This window comes from Rhipicephalus microplus, chromosome X (genome assembly GCF_043290135.1).
Source record: "Rhipicephalus microplus isolate Deutch F79 chromosome X, USDA_Rmic, whole genome shotgun sequence".
Taxonomy (NCBI): domain Eukaryota; kingdom Metazoa; phylum Arthropoda; class Arachnida; order Ixodida; family Ixodidae; genus Rhipicephalus; species Rhipicephalus microplus.
The window spans coordinates 91,450,678-91,466,563 of NC_134710.1; the positions used below are offsets into that span (position 1 = coordinate 91,450,678).

The 15,886-nt window shown below is 44.8% G+C and overlaps 1 protein-coding gene across 2 annotated transcripts in view; it reads right to left on the reverse strand.

Moving 5' to 3' along the window:
* Nucleotides 1-15,886, reverse strand: part of zfh2 (Zn finger homeodomain 2) — a 390,896-nt gene that overhangs the window by 131,844 nt on the left and 243,166 nt on the right. For both annotated transcript variants that reach the window (XM_075877275.1, XM_037427400.2), the window contains one exon: nt 12,305-12,389. The gene's annotated coding sequence lies outside the window, so the exon portion shown is untranslated. The remainder of the gene's footprint in view (nt 1-12,304; nt 12,390-15,886) is intronic.

Genomic DNA, 15,886 nt, shown 5'->3' on the forward strand with positions numbered 1-15,886 from the left:
TACTAGATGACGCCAGCCCAGCCAGCCAGGAGCAACCAGTGCAGTACGGCGCGCTCTGGTTGAACGGCTGACTTTAACATCAGATGTTTCATAGTAATAACTGGCTATTAAAAGAGCCCATCCATGCTTGTTCGCCACGGTCTTCAACCACCCGCTTCTCTCGTATTCTCAGCTGTAAAAGCGATCAGGTCTATACTTCTACATGGCCTATACTGATGAAAGTTCTGAGACGCTTTGCACGAACTCAGTAGTCCTCGTGCGGGTAATAATTGATGGCTTCAACTCTAGTTGAAAAAAGTGGCCCCGTCACGCAGGGTTTGCAATATCGTATGCACATTGAAGCTTTCACACAATGGGCACATGCGCTCCGCAAGTGCATCCTTTTGAAGCTTTACTACAGTCTCTAGCCCACAGTCTACGATGTTTATACAGACAGCCTTAGCCCTTTTTATTCAGGAAGCTCCGAATTGAACGCGACTATTAATTGACGCTTTATCAGCAATTATTTCAATCATTGAGGAACGCGACAGCGGTATTCTTGATTATTGACCGAGTTCTACACGATATTTGCACGAACTTGAGCGCAGTATCGACAGAAGATTAAGCAAGAATTATGCCAGGTATCACTTTGCCCGAGAACAGCAGTGTTCACACAGCTAATGTAAATAGATTCGCTCTGCAACCTTTCATCAATGAAATACTTTTCTGTGATTCCGCGCGGATAAGGCGATTCTATTCAGGCTAGCTTGTAAAAGACATAGCAGCATGTCACCATTATCTCCTTAGCTATCGTCCGTGTTATCATCATCATCATCATCATCATCATCGTCGTCGTCATCATTAACAACGACAACTGCAACACGACAACTATTACTGAATAAAAATATATAAATAGGCAATTTAGTGAATGAATAAGCACATCGGTCTTATGTTTCATGTGCCTATCTCGTGTCATAAGCAGTGAATGCACGTGACTCAGTGATGAGAAAGCAGATTTTTTTATGTTGTTCACTATTTAATGTGTACTGTGAAGTGACAGGCCGTTGATCTAATATTTGTCATTAATACCATAAATCAGTTGAAAGGCTCAAGACCGTAATTCTAGGGTAGATTATTCTTAATATTGCGACAACATAGGATAAATATTCCAAGGGAAAATGAGAGCAGAGCTCATTTCCTTAATGGGACACAAAAAATAGAGTTAGATTACGCAACAGATAATGAAATGCTGCAGTACAAAACAAGTAATGATGAAAATACCCCATTATCTTTCATTGAGGTTTTTGTAATCTCATTGACATTGCTGGAGAAGTTCCCATACAGACCATCCCCAGCTCCACGTCAACAGCCCCTGCCCTTGGCAATCAAACTGATGCTTCTGTGGCAACTTGGTCGGACACCAAATTTTCACTGAGATATGTGCGCTACGCGGTCTGTTAAAACGGTGGCTTCGTTGTCGGAATTCCAGAGGATAAAACAAGTAATGCGGTAGCAGACGCTCGTAGTAAAAAAAAAAAAAACAAATGTGGGCAGCTCGGACTAGTGGTGCTAAACTGGATTAACAGCGGAGTTTGAGGCCTAGTATATTAGCAAGGTCTTAATTAGCATCGTGTTCAAAGGTATTTGAACAATCCTAATTATAAGATCTTAATTAGCTTGATCATAACTGGCGCTGTTCTTTTCCTCTCTTTTTCTTTCTCCCACTGTTCCATTTATCCGCTCTGCAATTTTTTATGCTATCTTCAGAAGAAGCAATGTCTACATAGCACACTCATCGTTTCAAGCTCAAAGGGTACGCTGGCCACAGGCCTTCTTATTTGCCTAATTACTAGGCGATACAGAGCAACACACTACAGCTATTCTTATTTATCGAATGTACATCGCCAAGAGTAAAGTGTCCTTATTTATAGTCAATCCTAAAGTGAAGGAGAGGACGAAAAGAGCGCGCGACGGTCGAGTTAATTTAATGCGTTGCGCGCCTTAGGTGCAGCTTAGTTTTCTAGTCAGGGGAAACGGCAGAACGAAAAGCTTAAGCAACTCCGCTGTCAAAGAAATCGTTTTTGGGAGGAGTGACCGAGTGTCAGCGGGAAGAGTCTGTTGCTATCAGAAATAACGTAGTTCTAAGCCGGGAGCACAGCCGAAAGTGCTTCGCCTCTAAAGTGAAGGAACACACACGAAAAGCGAACACCTGACTGATATACTGGCGAGAAATGGTGAAAAACGCTTTTTGCCGAAAGCGTCTCAGTATGGTGCGTAACGCCGCGCCTTCTTCTTTCTTGTTCTTTTTTTTTCCCTTTTCTTAGTTGTTTAAAAAGGCACTTGAGTGCTGAAGCGGTATTCATTAGGAAATCTGTTTTTTTGTTGTTGTAAATATGAAGTAAGTAAACGGGGGTGATGGGTGGGAGGCCCGAAGCCAATCATTTTCGTCGACAGATTATAGATAAACTGTGCTAGCTATCTTTAACTGGTGTTGAAGCTGAACACATATCGAGTTGCATGCAATGCGTTCTGGAACATATATAGAACTATAGCTGGAAATAGAAAAAAAAAGAAAAACAAGCCACAACGTAACACCCAACGGTATTACAACTCATAACATTTAAATCTGTAAAACAGCTGATCTTGTGAAATTGTGTTCGACCCAGAGAATTACGATAGAGCTAAATGAAAAAAAAAGTGAGTGAGTGAGAAGCGTTCTGGTGCTTCGATTTAGAAGCCTGTTCAGGATTTACAGTGCGCCAAGTTCACAGTACCGTGTAGGCCGATACAGGGTGCCTTTAAACCCTATCGTGGTTTCGGAGCATAAAACCCCCAAATATATTATTAAGTTCTAAGGACAGAGCAACGACAGTGAACCAATTTATATCGGCATGCCAGCCAGACCGTTTTCTTTTCAAATCAATACTTCATTGACGATAACTACACGGAAAACAATAGTTCACTGAAAATTAGAGCACGCATGTTTTCTATGAGACAGCTCATTCTAACCCAAACGCGTTGAATTTTCCTATAAAATCGCACCGCTCGTTTTATAATAGCAGATTAATATAACGCCATCCAACTCCCATTTCACGAAACTAACATGAAACCTGCCTCGTGTGTCACAGCGAAAGGAATGTTTGCATAGCAACCTTTTCGTGGGATTCACCTTTAAAGTGTTCCTCATCAATAAAGCCTCTTTTCGTATCTCCTAAGCGATTAGGTCAGAGTCAATATAATTACAAACTATTATTGCAAACGTGCTTCATTATAACCTTCTCGGTGACTTTTTCGGGTTATGAAGTACCAGGGTCGAATGAAGTCACCTTTCTGGTTACATTCTGTCATTGTTGCTCAGGCCGAGCATATTTAAGAGCGACTGGCAGGACGAGGACACATGCATCGTTTCGAGTATTATGATTCACTATGTGTCCTGCATTTAATTGCACGTGTCGCCTCTGCAGCCTTCGAAAGCTAGAAAGAGATAGAGAAAGGAGGGAGGGGAGCAAGGAAGGGTGGCAAACCAGACGAGTATCTGGTTTGCCACCTTTCACTGGGGGATGCATGAGACCTATAGAGTGAGAGAAAGAGACAAAGAGATACTGCATGCTCACAGCACATAAGGGCAAAAATGAAACAAACGTTGTGGTATATAGGGCACCTATAAATGTCAAACATCCTTTTTTCCAGCCTCTTTAGGAGAGTAAACTTTTTCAGCATGAAACGTTTACGAAGTACAGGCGTGTGTGTGTGTGTGTGTGTGTATGTATGTGTGTGTGTGTGGGGGGGGGGTTCTGCATGATATCAAACATCAATCGCTACAGTGGAAGACATCAAGTGCCCGACTCGGTTGTAAAGGCAGTTTTAATATTACACCTAATCTCGCTGATCTCCTTGCCTCGGGTGTCCCGATAATCGCACCGATGGTCAGCGGTAAAAAACCGAGACGAGCGAAATGTGTTACTAGTTTTTTTTTTTTTTTTTTTTTTGCGACACACAGTCACAGTGCAGGCTAAGTCTTCGTGACACTGCGCGATACAAGCGATTTCACTTCGTCCACGCCAATCTAGTTATTTTTTGTGAGCTCTTCATTTTTAGTAAAAGGCAGATACAGTTGTGATCTTTTCTTAGTCCCTGCCACATCGAAATAACACAATGAAACTGATTTTTTTTTTTTTTTGGCTGACTGTTTTCTATCAGCTTATTACGTTATAACTAGAAACAGAAAGCGACCTCCTCGATTTTTACAATATACCTCAATATTTTACTGCTTCCCCACTCTCCAGTGACGTACGAATAATGTAACAGACGAGAAAGCCGCGGGATCTCGGAAGATTTCCGTGAGGCAGGCCGACGACGGCGGCTGACCGAGCTTGATGCCAGCATCCTTTCACTGACAAGGTTCGCCAGCTATTCCGATAGGAGCAGAGGGAGGCCGAGTGGATACGGTCGAGCCGTCCGGCAGTGTTCCAGGGCGAGAGCGAGAAAACGGCCACACGGCGGGCAAGAAAGCGCAGCGCGAGTCGCCAAGCGGGGGAAAGAAGTGGGAGAGGGGATGCAGCGAGAGAGTAGGCGGCCGCCGCCGCGATAGCTCCGTATCCGAGACAGATCTCAGAGGCTAGTGACCCCTTTTAATGAAAAGTCCGAGCGCACAGTGCTTGCGCGCACAAACTGCGTAGCCTGTGTGTGTATACACGGCGAGAGGCACTAATGGAATCGTGAAAATATACTTAGCGGCGCCGCTTGAAGGCCTGCCCATTAGGGGCCAGTGCAAGGCACAGGACACGTTCATACGTCACAGACGCGCGGCAGGAGGGGCCTGCCGCGCAGGGCACGGTGCAAGAGACAAAAGCAGGCGTCCTTTGTTCTTGAGCTCTCTGCACGATTGGGGCCTAGCGCGCCAGGCAGGAGTGGCGGGTGGGGGGGGGGGGGGGTGCGCAAATAGGGGATCACGCACAGTCGCAAACCCATTGGTGCTTCTCATTGGGCGGAACATGACCAGTCATTAGGGCATAAGAAAGTTGCAGTCCGCGCTCGCTATGATCCCTTCTTTCCACCGGCCCGGTGCAGTCGTCGGCGTCGCACTCAATAGCGGCGCGCTCCTCTCCCTAGCTTTCCGTGGAGCGCGGCCGAGTCTCTCGTGCCGCACCACCACCGCGTTTTCTGCGCTCAGACGGACTCGGCAGCTGGAATGTTCTCCGAGCTACTATAATAGTCGGAGCCCGTGCGCAGTCGTCGCTACATTTTATAGGATTTTCGGTTCCGCTCGGCGGGGCCCCAGCCTTTTTTCGGAAGCCGCGCGACGAGATCTGAAATGGGCGCCGCTGATTACGCAAGGCGCACAATCGCGTTTTCGTACAGCGTCGAGCCGAGCCGCCGCCTGCACCGCCGGCGCGGAGGAGCTGGCCAAATGGTGCCGCGCGGAAGGTAATCAAAGGGTTCACCCGAGGGACTTTTCGGTCACACGACGTCGCGGGAGAATGACGGGAATAGAGCCACCTTGGATGTCAGCAAGGCGACCACCGAGTGGACTTGTCAATCACACTAGGCATTCACTTACATGAGCTTACAAAGTGAGAGAGAGAGAAAGCAGAAACCGGCAATGCGTAACAGGTGAACAATTAAGGGACCCGTAGGGGCCCCGAAACGTCAATATATGTTCGTTTTTCATCGGACAAGGCGAGTGTCTGTTTTATTTCTTGCAGTGAACACCCCTCGCCTGACGAGCTTTCGTCGAACTGTGGGCTATGCATAACAGGTAGTAATTAATAGGAGACGTTAAGGGGAGATGCGACTCGAAAAAAACGTTTCTTCAATTTGCCAAGCGCAATCAAATTTTTGCTGTTTACATAGTGGTTTTGCCCATTTCCAATATATAATCAGTTTCATAGTAAGTTGCATAGTTTTCGTTTTGTAACATGACAGTGTCTAAACTATAGCTCTTCTTGGAAACACTTTTTTACGCCACTAAACTTTTATAGTTATGAGCTATTAATAGTGCATATTGCTCCATATTAACTGTAAAATGCAAAGAACGGACAAAAAAGTGTAAGTGCGACACTTTAATGAAGAAGACATATTGTAAAGGGAGGAATCTTGAAATGTTCGGTCCATACTGGGTGCTTACTTCAAGTTCATAATAATTATATAGGTGATATCTGGTTTTAAAAGAGGTAATTGCACTCTTGACGTGGTATGTGAAAAATATTTCATCTCTATCTGGCCATCAAAGTGAAAAAAAAAAGATGTCTTAATTGAAAAAGTTACCCAAAATTGCATTTTGAGAAAAATGCATTTCAAACGTTGAAAAGATATGTGGCAAAGACATGTGTTTTAAAATGATTTCTTCGATCATAAGAGCTTGGGAATCATGGTTATTTTGAGCATGTAACATTGGTGAACTCCTCATGCGAAACTCAATGGCAAGCAGCTAGGTGGCAATATCCAGGGGATTCAAGACAATGAGCTCTTTTCAATTTTTGATAGCCACCTGGTACTCTTTTAAAGCGATTTTACCCTATCGCAAGGTTAATTACAACCTTGATTTTTTGGGTGTAGCGGATCTCTTGACGTGATCGGCGACGGATTCTCGTGACGTCACCGGATACCCACCATGGAAGACGAAGGAGCTCTCTGTTTCGGTTTCTCTTTTGACTCATCGTTTATTGCTTCATTAAAATTATTCGCGAGTGACTGTGCAAAATTACCACCCTAGCTTTCGCAGGACTGCGAATACTTTTTCGAAAACAGCATTATCTCAGTATGGTCGAAAATTAACCTGAGTATCCCTTTAACACATTTAGAAAAAAAGCAAATACATAAAAATTATCAATGATTGATTGATATGTGTGGTTTGACGTTCCAAAACCACCATATGATTACGAGAGACGCCGTAGTGGAAGGCTCCGGAAATTTCGACCACCTGGGGTTCTTTAACGTGCACCCAAATCTGAGTACACGGGCCTACAACATTTCCGCCTCCATCGGAAATGCAGCCGCCGCAGCCGGGATTCGAACCCGCGACCTGCGGGTCAGCAGCCGAGTACTTTAGCCCCTAGACCACCTTGACGGGGCAGAACTTATGAATGGGACAAGCATACAAAAGCGGTGCAAGTCGGAACTGTTCTTTACGTCCTTTTCACATTTTGTTGCGTGTACTACAACGAGTACATTTTATCTCGGTTGAAATAAACAGTGCATCCACGGTCACACTGACGTCAAGGACGTCATTTTTTTCTTGGAAAACGGTCGAGCTGTAAAGGTGTTGGTGTCAAAGAGATGTAAAAGAAAGGAAAGCATTCTTCTAAGGTGAACAATAACCGCATTTTACCCATGGCTTTCCGCAACTGCATCAGTCTCATAATAAATGAAGCAGCATTTACTTCAAACAAGGCAAAAGAGAAAATTATTGGTAAACTTAAGTACTTTTTTTTTTGCGCGGCTGCAGGCATGAGCTTTGATTCTGTAGCTTCCACAGTGTTGTGAAAAAACGCTTTTACCGAATATAGTTGGTGCATACAGCTGCTTGAAAGACGTAGCACTATTACTTTGAAGTGGCACGTACTATTAAAGGGCGCTCGTGAGGGAAACCAGTAAGTAAGCTTTAAAATCTTGGCCTGTCAGGCTAAACCTGCAAGAGAAGGCGGTTCCTTCTTTTATGTGATCACGAAACCACCAATATCAGTCTAATTTTTATTAACTGCGAAGCTTGTAAATGAACCAACACAGTTAAATATATTACAAACCGCGTGACTGACAAATTAAGCTCATCCGCACAATGTGAAGAATAATATCACAAAGCCTTGGATAGATACCGCAATGGAGAATCTGTTAAAACCAAGGGTTACATTTTTCTAGGGAAGAAAGGGGTATTTAATCGTGGCCGGTAATAATAGCAGGCGCTTCATTGCGAGCTCTAATAACACCATATCGAATAAGCGACCCCATAGCGCATACCATCAGCATGGTCATGAATTGCTACAGTGAAACAACACGCAAGCTACAAGGAGCTGTCTTGCATATTAATTTTGAAATAAGTACAAGCAAGCATTCTGAGCGGGAGCACACATATACTCTCTCAAAACGGGTCACATAAAGTAGACGATGTCAACGGCGTCCATTACACCGGGAAAAGCAACGTAACATAAGAGAATACATTGAAATGAGCAGCTGCCGTGTACGACAAAAGAGACAGTCTGATGTTCTGTATCACTTCAAAACCAATACGCTATATGCTCATACCTTGAGCAGTTGGCCGGCGATACACACCTAGATGAAAGCCGGTCGAAAAATCCGCACAGACGCAAGCTCACCATAATATAAGTATATTGAATACGCAGGAGTAACCAAATAACTGATGATAGCAAAGCTGAAGCCACGGTCATTGTGTCATGTGTTGTGCGGTACAATGTTTGTCGAAGATGCCTCAATCTTAGCGCAACGAAGCTGACCTTCCATAAGATCTTATCCATAGTATTCGACTGCACGCGCCCCATAAACCTTAAACTTTTACTTTGTATTCCCCGAAGCCCTCGTATATACAGATGCCAAAAGGGCGGAAGTTGCTTAACTCTTCTTTTCCACGCCGATCTTACACAAACTTGTCCCTCAGCCCCTCCTGTGTCAAATATACGTACGCGACCATCCACCGCAAGTCTTCAAGGATTCGCCCACCATCAGTGACCGGAAGAACAATTTTCGCGTCCCAAGGTACAAACAACCATGACCACTCCCACGTGCTTTACTGCCGAATTCTCGTCGCCTCTTGTTATAACTCCCGCAACATCAACTTTGCTTTCGAAAGCTGTTAAATACGATCATGTGACTGCGCTGTTGAGCCACAAAGCCATGGATTCGACAATAATGTTCACGTTATGGCATTTCGGTGGAAGTGAAATGCCACAACGCTCGTCTATCTTGCGGAACACGTTAAAGCTGACATGTCTCTACTGCATTTCGTCCATCAGGTGCAGCGCTATATAGAAGCTAGCTGAGACGCATTGTAGTACAGTCGTTCGGACCACGAAGTAGTTCAACGACATTAGTACCCGTAATGCGCTTATTTTTTTTCTCGATTTTAGACATATTAATGAATTTAGATAATATGTGCCTGAGAAAGAAAAAAAAACCCCTTCATTTGTATAGTTGTCAATAGGTTGTCCAGAATCGCTGAGCATCCGTGTTTTCCTGTTGTGGCCTCCGCGATTAGTTCTGTCCGCGCAGCTGGAACCAATAGGGAAGGCCCCGTTTACAACGACAAAATCCAAGCACGAGATGCGCGGAGTAACACATTTTGCTTAGCGAACGCCTTGCATAACTTCCACAGCGTCGCACCTTATGTGTGAAACGAAACATAGCGTGACGACATCCCCCCCCCCTTTTTTTTTCTCTCTCTCTTTCTTTCTCCTTCTCGTAATTCGCTGACAGGAAACAAGAACCATTTCTGACAGTCAGATTGTATCTGCAAAGTGAAATGCACGAGTTTGAAACAGCAAGAAAAGAAGGCATATTGTCATTTGTTTCCACTAGACAGTCTGCGTCTCTTGGCTCAGCGCGGCAAATATTCCAATTTATTATCATCCCCTCCACTGCCGACACAAGCTGAATCCCTCTCCATGCACTGCAGTGAACGACGAGATGCAGGTCAACATAAAGTTGATTGCCAGCAAACCATACAGAGAGTTAGTAGCACCGCGAAGAGCGGCGCGGACGAGGCCCTCCGGCAGTGCTTACACTGCGGTCAAAGGGGATCAGGTCCAAATGTCCGAGAGGAAACAAAACAGAGAAGAGCAAACAGTAGGACAAGAAAAAAGCAAGAGAAAAAAAATGAAAATATGAAAGTGATAGCTCTCCGTAGGCTTTACGACATGTTCATCAAACGGGCTTCCCCGTCGGCGGAGCAGTGTATCACGGCCTGCACCACACATGGTCGTATAACTCACGCCACGTCAAGTGGTTGCGTGATGGTGTACGGCGGACAGTGTACAAGAGAGAGAGAGGGAGGGGGGGAAACAAAAAACAAACTCGGAGAGAAAAAAGTACCACGAACGAAAGCAAAACATCAAACACGTTTTACTATCACTGTTTCTAACACAAAGAAGTGTTATTCAAGTTATTTAGGGCACATGACAAACGGGACCATGCAGAATGACGACCTTTTAATAGTCAAAGCAAACTGTTTATTATCAAAGCAAACGCATTCTGTTAAAGCAAACTGGCCTCGATAAAAACGAAACTAAAGCGTGCCCTACATTTCACTAAACTGTGCCCTACATTTGACTCATACTTAAATGTAAGCCACGCATGAGTAAACCAGCACAATACATCATCGCCAAAGAGATATGCCAGTAAGGTTGACATCAGCGACGACAGTGTCCAGAACCAGCCATTGTGATTGAGACAACTATACGCTGCCGCACGGTCGCCACAACAACAACGATTTCCTCTCCTTTACTTTTCTGAGACAAATGAAACATATGACACCGAGTAGCGCATGTGGCTTGCTCTCAGCTGTGAAACCAAGGAGCAGGCCACGGGGAAAACCGAATCGAGATATTATGGACCTGCTGTTTTCACATATTCAAAGAAGGCTCGGTCGGCATATGAACACTCTCGAAATGTGGAGCTATACGATCGACCGGCCACCATAAACCTACGTCGAATGGAAAACACGGCAAATTGGCGCGGTCACTGCAATTTTCTATAATGGCAGTTAACACAAACGACTGCTGTAAACTGTTGTAGTTCAAGGTTTCTGCATCTACTCCTCGTACCACTTCCTTGTGGACCGGTAATATTTAACTGAAGAATCATGCCTCTTCGCGTTTTTTTTTTTTTCACTTTGCAACGATTACCCACGACAAAACGGTAATGCGTGTCTCCTTTCCGTGATGACCAGGCAGCGGCAGCCAAACGAGAGAAAAAAAGCACGTTTGCCATGAACACAAAGCAAAAAAGTTTTAATCTTTTCCCGCTAGGGCGGCGGATGCCACTGCTGAATCGCCGCTAAACTTGCAGCTGCCTTCTCTATAGAGCGAACGAAAACGCACCAAAATTACGCAGGTATGTTATGATGACTCACTCACTCTCTCTCTCTCTCTCTCACACACACACACACACACACACACACACACACATACACACACACACACGCGCGCGAACAATTTTTTTCTTTCACTTACTGACCTGACTCACCTCACTCACTACTTGCCTGCGAAATAATGTCGCACTTCATTGCCATACATTTCAGTATACTAAGTCTTATACGGACGTTAAACAACATCATCTCAGAGCAGTGCCAGTTTTGTTTCTTTAAATATTTGTTAGAAAGAGTGGTACGAGGGTACAGTTGCGATGAGAAAAAAAAAAGCCTCGGCTAATCAAGCTTCGAGCTTCTTGTACTCCGAGGAGGCAATCGAACAAGTCTTGTGCAGCTGCGCTCGCTATGACGCTCAACGATGCCAGATCCGGATGTTTTTTTTTTTTTAAACAACTGCACCCCAGATAATTTTCTGTAGACAAGATTCTAGCACCTCGAACATGTGCTTCGAGAGTGCACAAGGCAAATAAAACGCCAAAACAATAAAAACAACAGATCTGAGCTACCCCAAGTGCGCTTGTGATTCTGTCCATGCCTTATTTTTTCTTTTCTCTGTGTTCGCCCCTTTACCTTTTCCTCAGTGGAGGGTAGCAAACCGAACGAACTTCTAATTAACCTCTCTGCCTTTCCTTGCTTCTCTCTTTCTCTCTCTGTTAAATGAACATATCTGGCTGCTATAAGTCGACAGAATGAAGTAGGAAAACAAAGAATCCTCCTCAAGAGCTCACGACGAGTTGAAGCAATTATATATGCATGTAATTAGAGAAAAACGACAAGCATACGAACGCGAGGCTGTGTCCGCGCCACGCACACCACTGCAGAGGCACCCAAAATAAGGAAAGAAAAACTGGCGAACAGCGTCGACCATGTGCAGAAAACGTACACACATCGAACAAGCCGTGGAGTTCTTCCAGTGTGCAATTGTATAACAAACGGGTACGCCGGCGACCGCGGTCTCACGAGCCCCGATTTACCGTCTGCAGGCTTTCCCGGAAAGTCTGAGCGAGGCCATTGCGCGGCGCGTTTCGGTCGCCTAATGAGATCCACCTTTTCTACAGGTACAAATGCGCAGAAGCTGCCCCGTCAGTCCGGGCGCACGGCCGCAGCTGTGCTAATGCGCCCGAACAGCACAAACACACACACGCGATACACAGACGTTGCTTTACCCGGCCCAGAAATATCGCGACTGTCCGCTTAGAGCGGGAGGCTATGCACGCCGCAACTCACCATGATGAAATTTCCTTCCGGAGCTATCCGAAAGCAAGGCAGATCAGCAGGCGGCTACGCGTAGAACAGCCAGCCACGGCTGACTCTGGAAGAAAAAGAAATACAGGGGCGGGGAGTGACCATTTTGCAAGAAAAGTAGCAACAGACGCCTGAAGAACATACAAGGCAGCCGCTATAAGTCGACATTCGCAATGCTAGCTATAGCCCTTATCGAAAACTATATGGTCAGTTTGTAATTTTTCATTTCCCAAAGCTACAATAACAGAAACAATATAGCATCATTCACTTGCGTTTGGGCTTGCGTCCTGGAGCAGAACAGAATCTGCTTTATAACGGGAAAGATAGAGAAGAGTAGCGCATCCATTTAAAAATTTGTGCGCAGTACGTTACCATAACCTCCAACAGAGAGAGAGGATGGGTATAGACCCTAACTTTATTATTACGTAAAGCGAGCCCCAGCATATTGCCGCGGGCCCCAGCAATATGCTTTGCCCTTCGGACAAGCCAACGCAAGTACAAGATTTTCAAAGGATTATATTGAGTCGATTAATATCAATTGCTATCATATTTTACCTACCGAATGACGAATGCGGACCACTGCTGGGCAATGTGCGAGCCAATGACGAAGACCAAAGATAATTGAAAAGACTAATTGCCTACAATTGAAGTTTTAATGCGAGCGTAATATAAGAAACATAGAGCTATGCGAGCTGTGTCACTTTGTCTCCCTCTTTCCGTCCCCCTTATTTGGAGGACACACTCACTCACTCACTCTCTCTCTCTCTCTCTCTCTCTCTCTCTCTCACACACACACACACACACACACGCACACACACACACACACACACACAGGCACACACACACACACACACACACACACACACACACACACACACACACACACACACACACACACACACACACACACACACACCTATTGCTCTTGGTTCCCAATATATTTGTTAAATTTTTGCTTAAACGAAAACGAACGGTTCACACACCCGAAAGTCAACACTAACCGCGGCTGTGCCCGAACAAACTGCCAATAAAATATCAAAGTGTATTAAATTTGTATTCGAAATTTGAATCTGTATAGTTTGTATCTGATGAAATTCAAATTAATACTGGTGGCCCGGAAGACATTAGTAGCGCTCATAATTTTTTTTTCAAGTCACTGTATTCGGCAAAACAGAAGGCAAACATATATTGCAGTGTCAGCAGTGCTGCCTCGAAACAGTTACAAAGTTAGCTTCATGACAGAAAACACTGCACGTGTGCACGTTCAACACGACGAAAACACAATGTGGGGCAGAGTTCAGATACAAGCCCGAAGTTGCGAGCGGCAAAACTATCGACCGGTCGGCGATGAGATTGTACGCGCATGCTAACAAGGGACGCGTGGTTGTAGACTGGGGGCCTGAAATGAACGCCGCGGCGGGCACGGGGCTCCGGTCATCGGCTCAGGGAGAGTTCGTCCCTCATTCAAGTGATCCCGGGCGGCCATAAACACGTTTGGCGCGAGCTGTTTCGACAGACCGTCTTCGGGAGTTCATTGCGTCCAATCAATCGAGCCAGGGCAGCGAGTAAAAAATAAAAGCTGTGTTTCCCCCAAAAAAAGAACAAAGGCAACAGTTTAGTGCTACTCTGCAAAAAAACTGTAGGCGCAAGCGTGTACCATCTAAAGCGTGCCGCGACGGAGCTCACAGCGAATACCAACCGCGAGAATTGAATAATTGCAAAGTTATACATAGCTAACTGTCAGGACTGCACAGTAGCGGGAAAGGCGAAAAAAAAAAAAAGAAGAGCACTGAAAACCTTTACAGTCGATTCCCTTATTAGCGGCGCTCCCACATAACATCCTACCTTCGTTGACTGCAGCTACCGGTCGGCTAACTTCACTAGTCCAAATTCTCCGATGCTTCATGTCTCGGTTCTTAAGTTACTGCCCGCAGTGAGTTTTAAAAGAATTGCGATAGAAATTTCGAAAAAAAGTTGAGATTAGATAAGGAGCTTTATTTATGGGATGGGGGCTGCACGAGGGTCTCATAGAACTAAGAAGGAGACCAAAATCACTAAACACCACGGAACGGCGAGGTCACGAGTCATGAAAGCAGTGCAGGCATCGGAGCCGCGCAAAGAGGTCGATAATGTTGAGTCCTATACTCAGCTTCCACAACTACTTCTTCATTCCCGCAAAGCAAATTTTCGAGTAATTCATTTAACATTGGCGGAAACGTCGAAATACGATGCGCGCGATATTGAACCACGCTAGCGCTCTCATAGAAGTTTATTCCGAAATACAAAAGTGTTTGTATTTCGATAACGACATTAAACGCCCTAATGTGCGCTAGTGCAATATCTACTTTTCTGCATTGCTGCTAAACCTTTTATTATTTATTTTTCATTCATCACAGCAGATTTCGGTGAAAGTGAGAAAAGTTTTGTGAGTGATTGGTATTTAAAAAATGGCACGGTTTAATCGGCGGACGGGAGTGCTTGGTTTTGTCATAAAATACAATATACGAGAGGAAAGAATGTAAACATGTAGAAGTTTTGCCAGAAGGACGGCGCTTGGTGCAGAGTTTGATGTTTTGTCGTTCGTAAAGTGCCCAAATCAAAGTAAAAAAATAACTTATAACGCTTAAGTTTCGCCTTTAAGATTACGTACTGGAAGGCAATAGCGCCATCAGGATAACGTATAGGTGGGCTACTTCGTTTAGGTCCGTAATTATAGTAAGCCAGCTCTATAAAACAAATACACGAGAAAAGAGAAGACGTCACGCCCTGTACTCTTAACTGAACTCTACTGAAAATCCTTTTTATATGAAGCCTGTATCGGCCACGCAAAATATTTCACAAAATTTTTAACAACCGCGCCAAAAAAAAAAAAAAGGAGGGATGCGACATGGGGGAAACAGAGAAATGAAAACGACACCTACGCAGGTGTTGATACGTCGAATTATTAAGGTTCAAGGGTTTTAGATGCCTGGCTTACGCGTTCGTCTTTTAATGTGGAAATATGGAAGGCTTTGTCTCGTGGTTGCTAAATGTCACTCCGTTGTTATGGAGGGACAGCAGTGTCAATAAACCTCGACTGCAACCGCACGGTAGAGTAATTATTGGCCAAACGGTATGACGTGGCGCTTGAAGAGGAGAGCGAGAGTCGGTGCTGTTCCTGCCTTACGTTGATAAAACTTCTCTCTGTCCAACATACACCTTTCCCCACAATAGAGGGACCCTTTCCACAACACCTGGCTCAAAAGGTAGAAACGTATCGTAGTGCGTCGTTTGATAGCCAGATTTTATTACAGGCGGCTGGCCTAGTTTGTTAATGATGAGGAAGAAAATCTCTCAACCCCCCCCCCCCCCCCTGTTTGTGTGGCGTTCTAATTCATGTGTCATGCTTTGCTACTAGATAGATAATTCAACTATGCAATGAGTGAACGTCTCCGCCATGTGACATTGACCACTGTGAAATCTCTGCGAAGTGTCTACACCAAATACAGTTGCAAAGTACCCACAAATAATCATTTCGTGAAATATACAGAGATGTACCCGCTACGCGTCTCCAAGGTAATACGC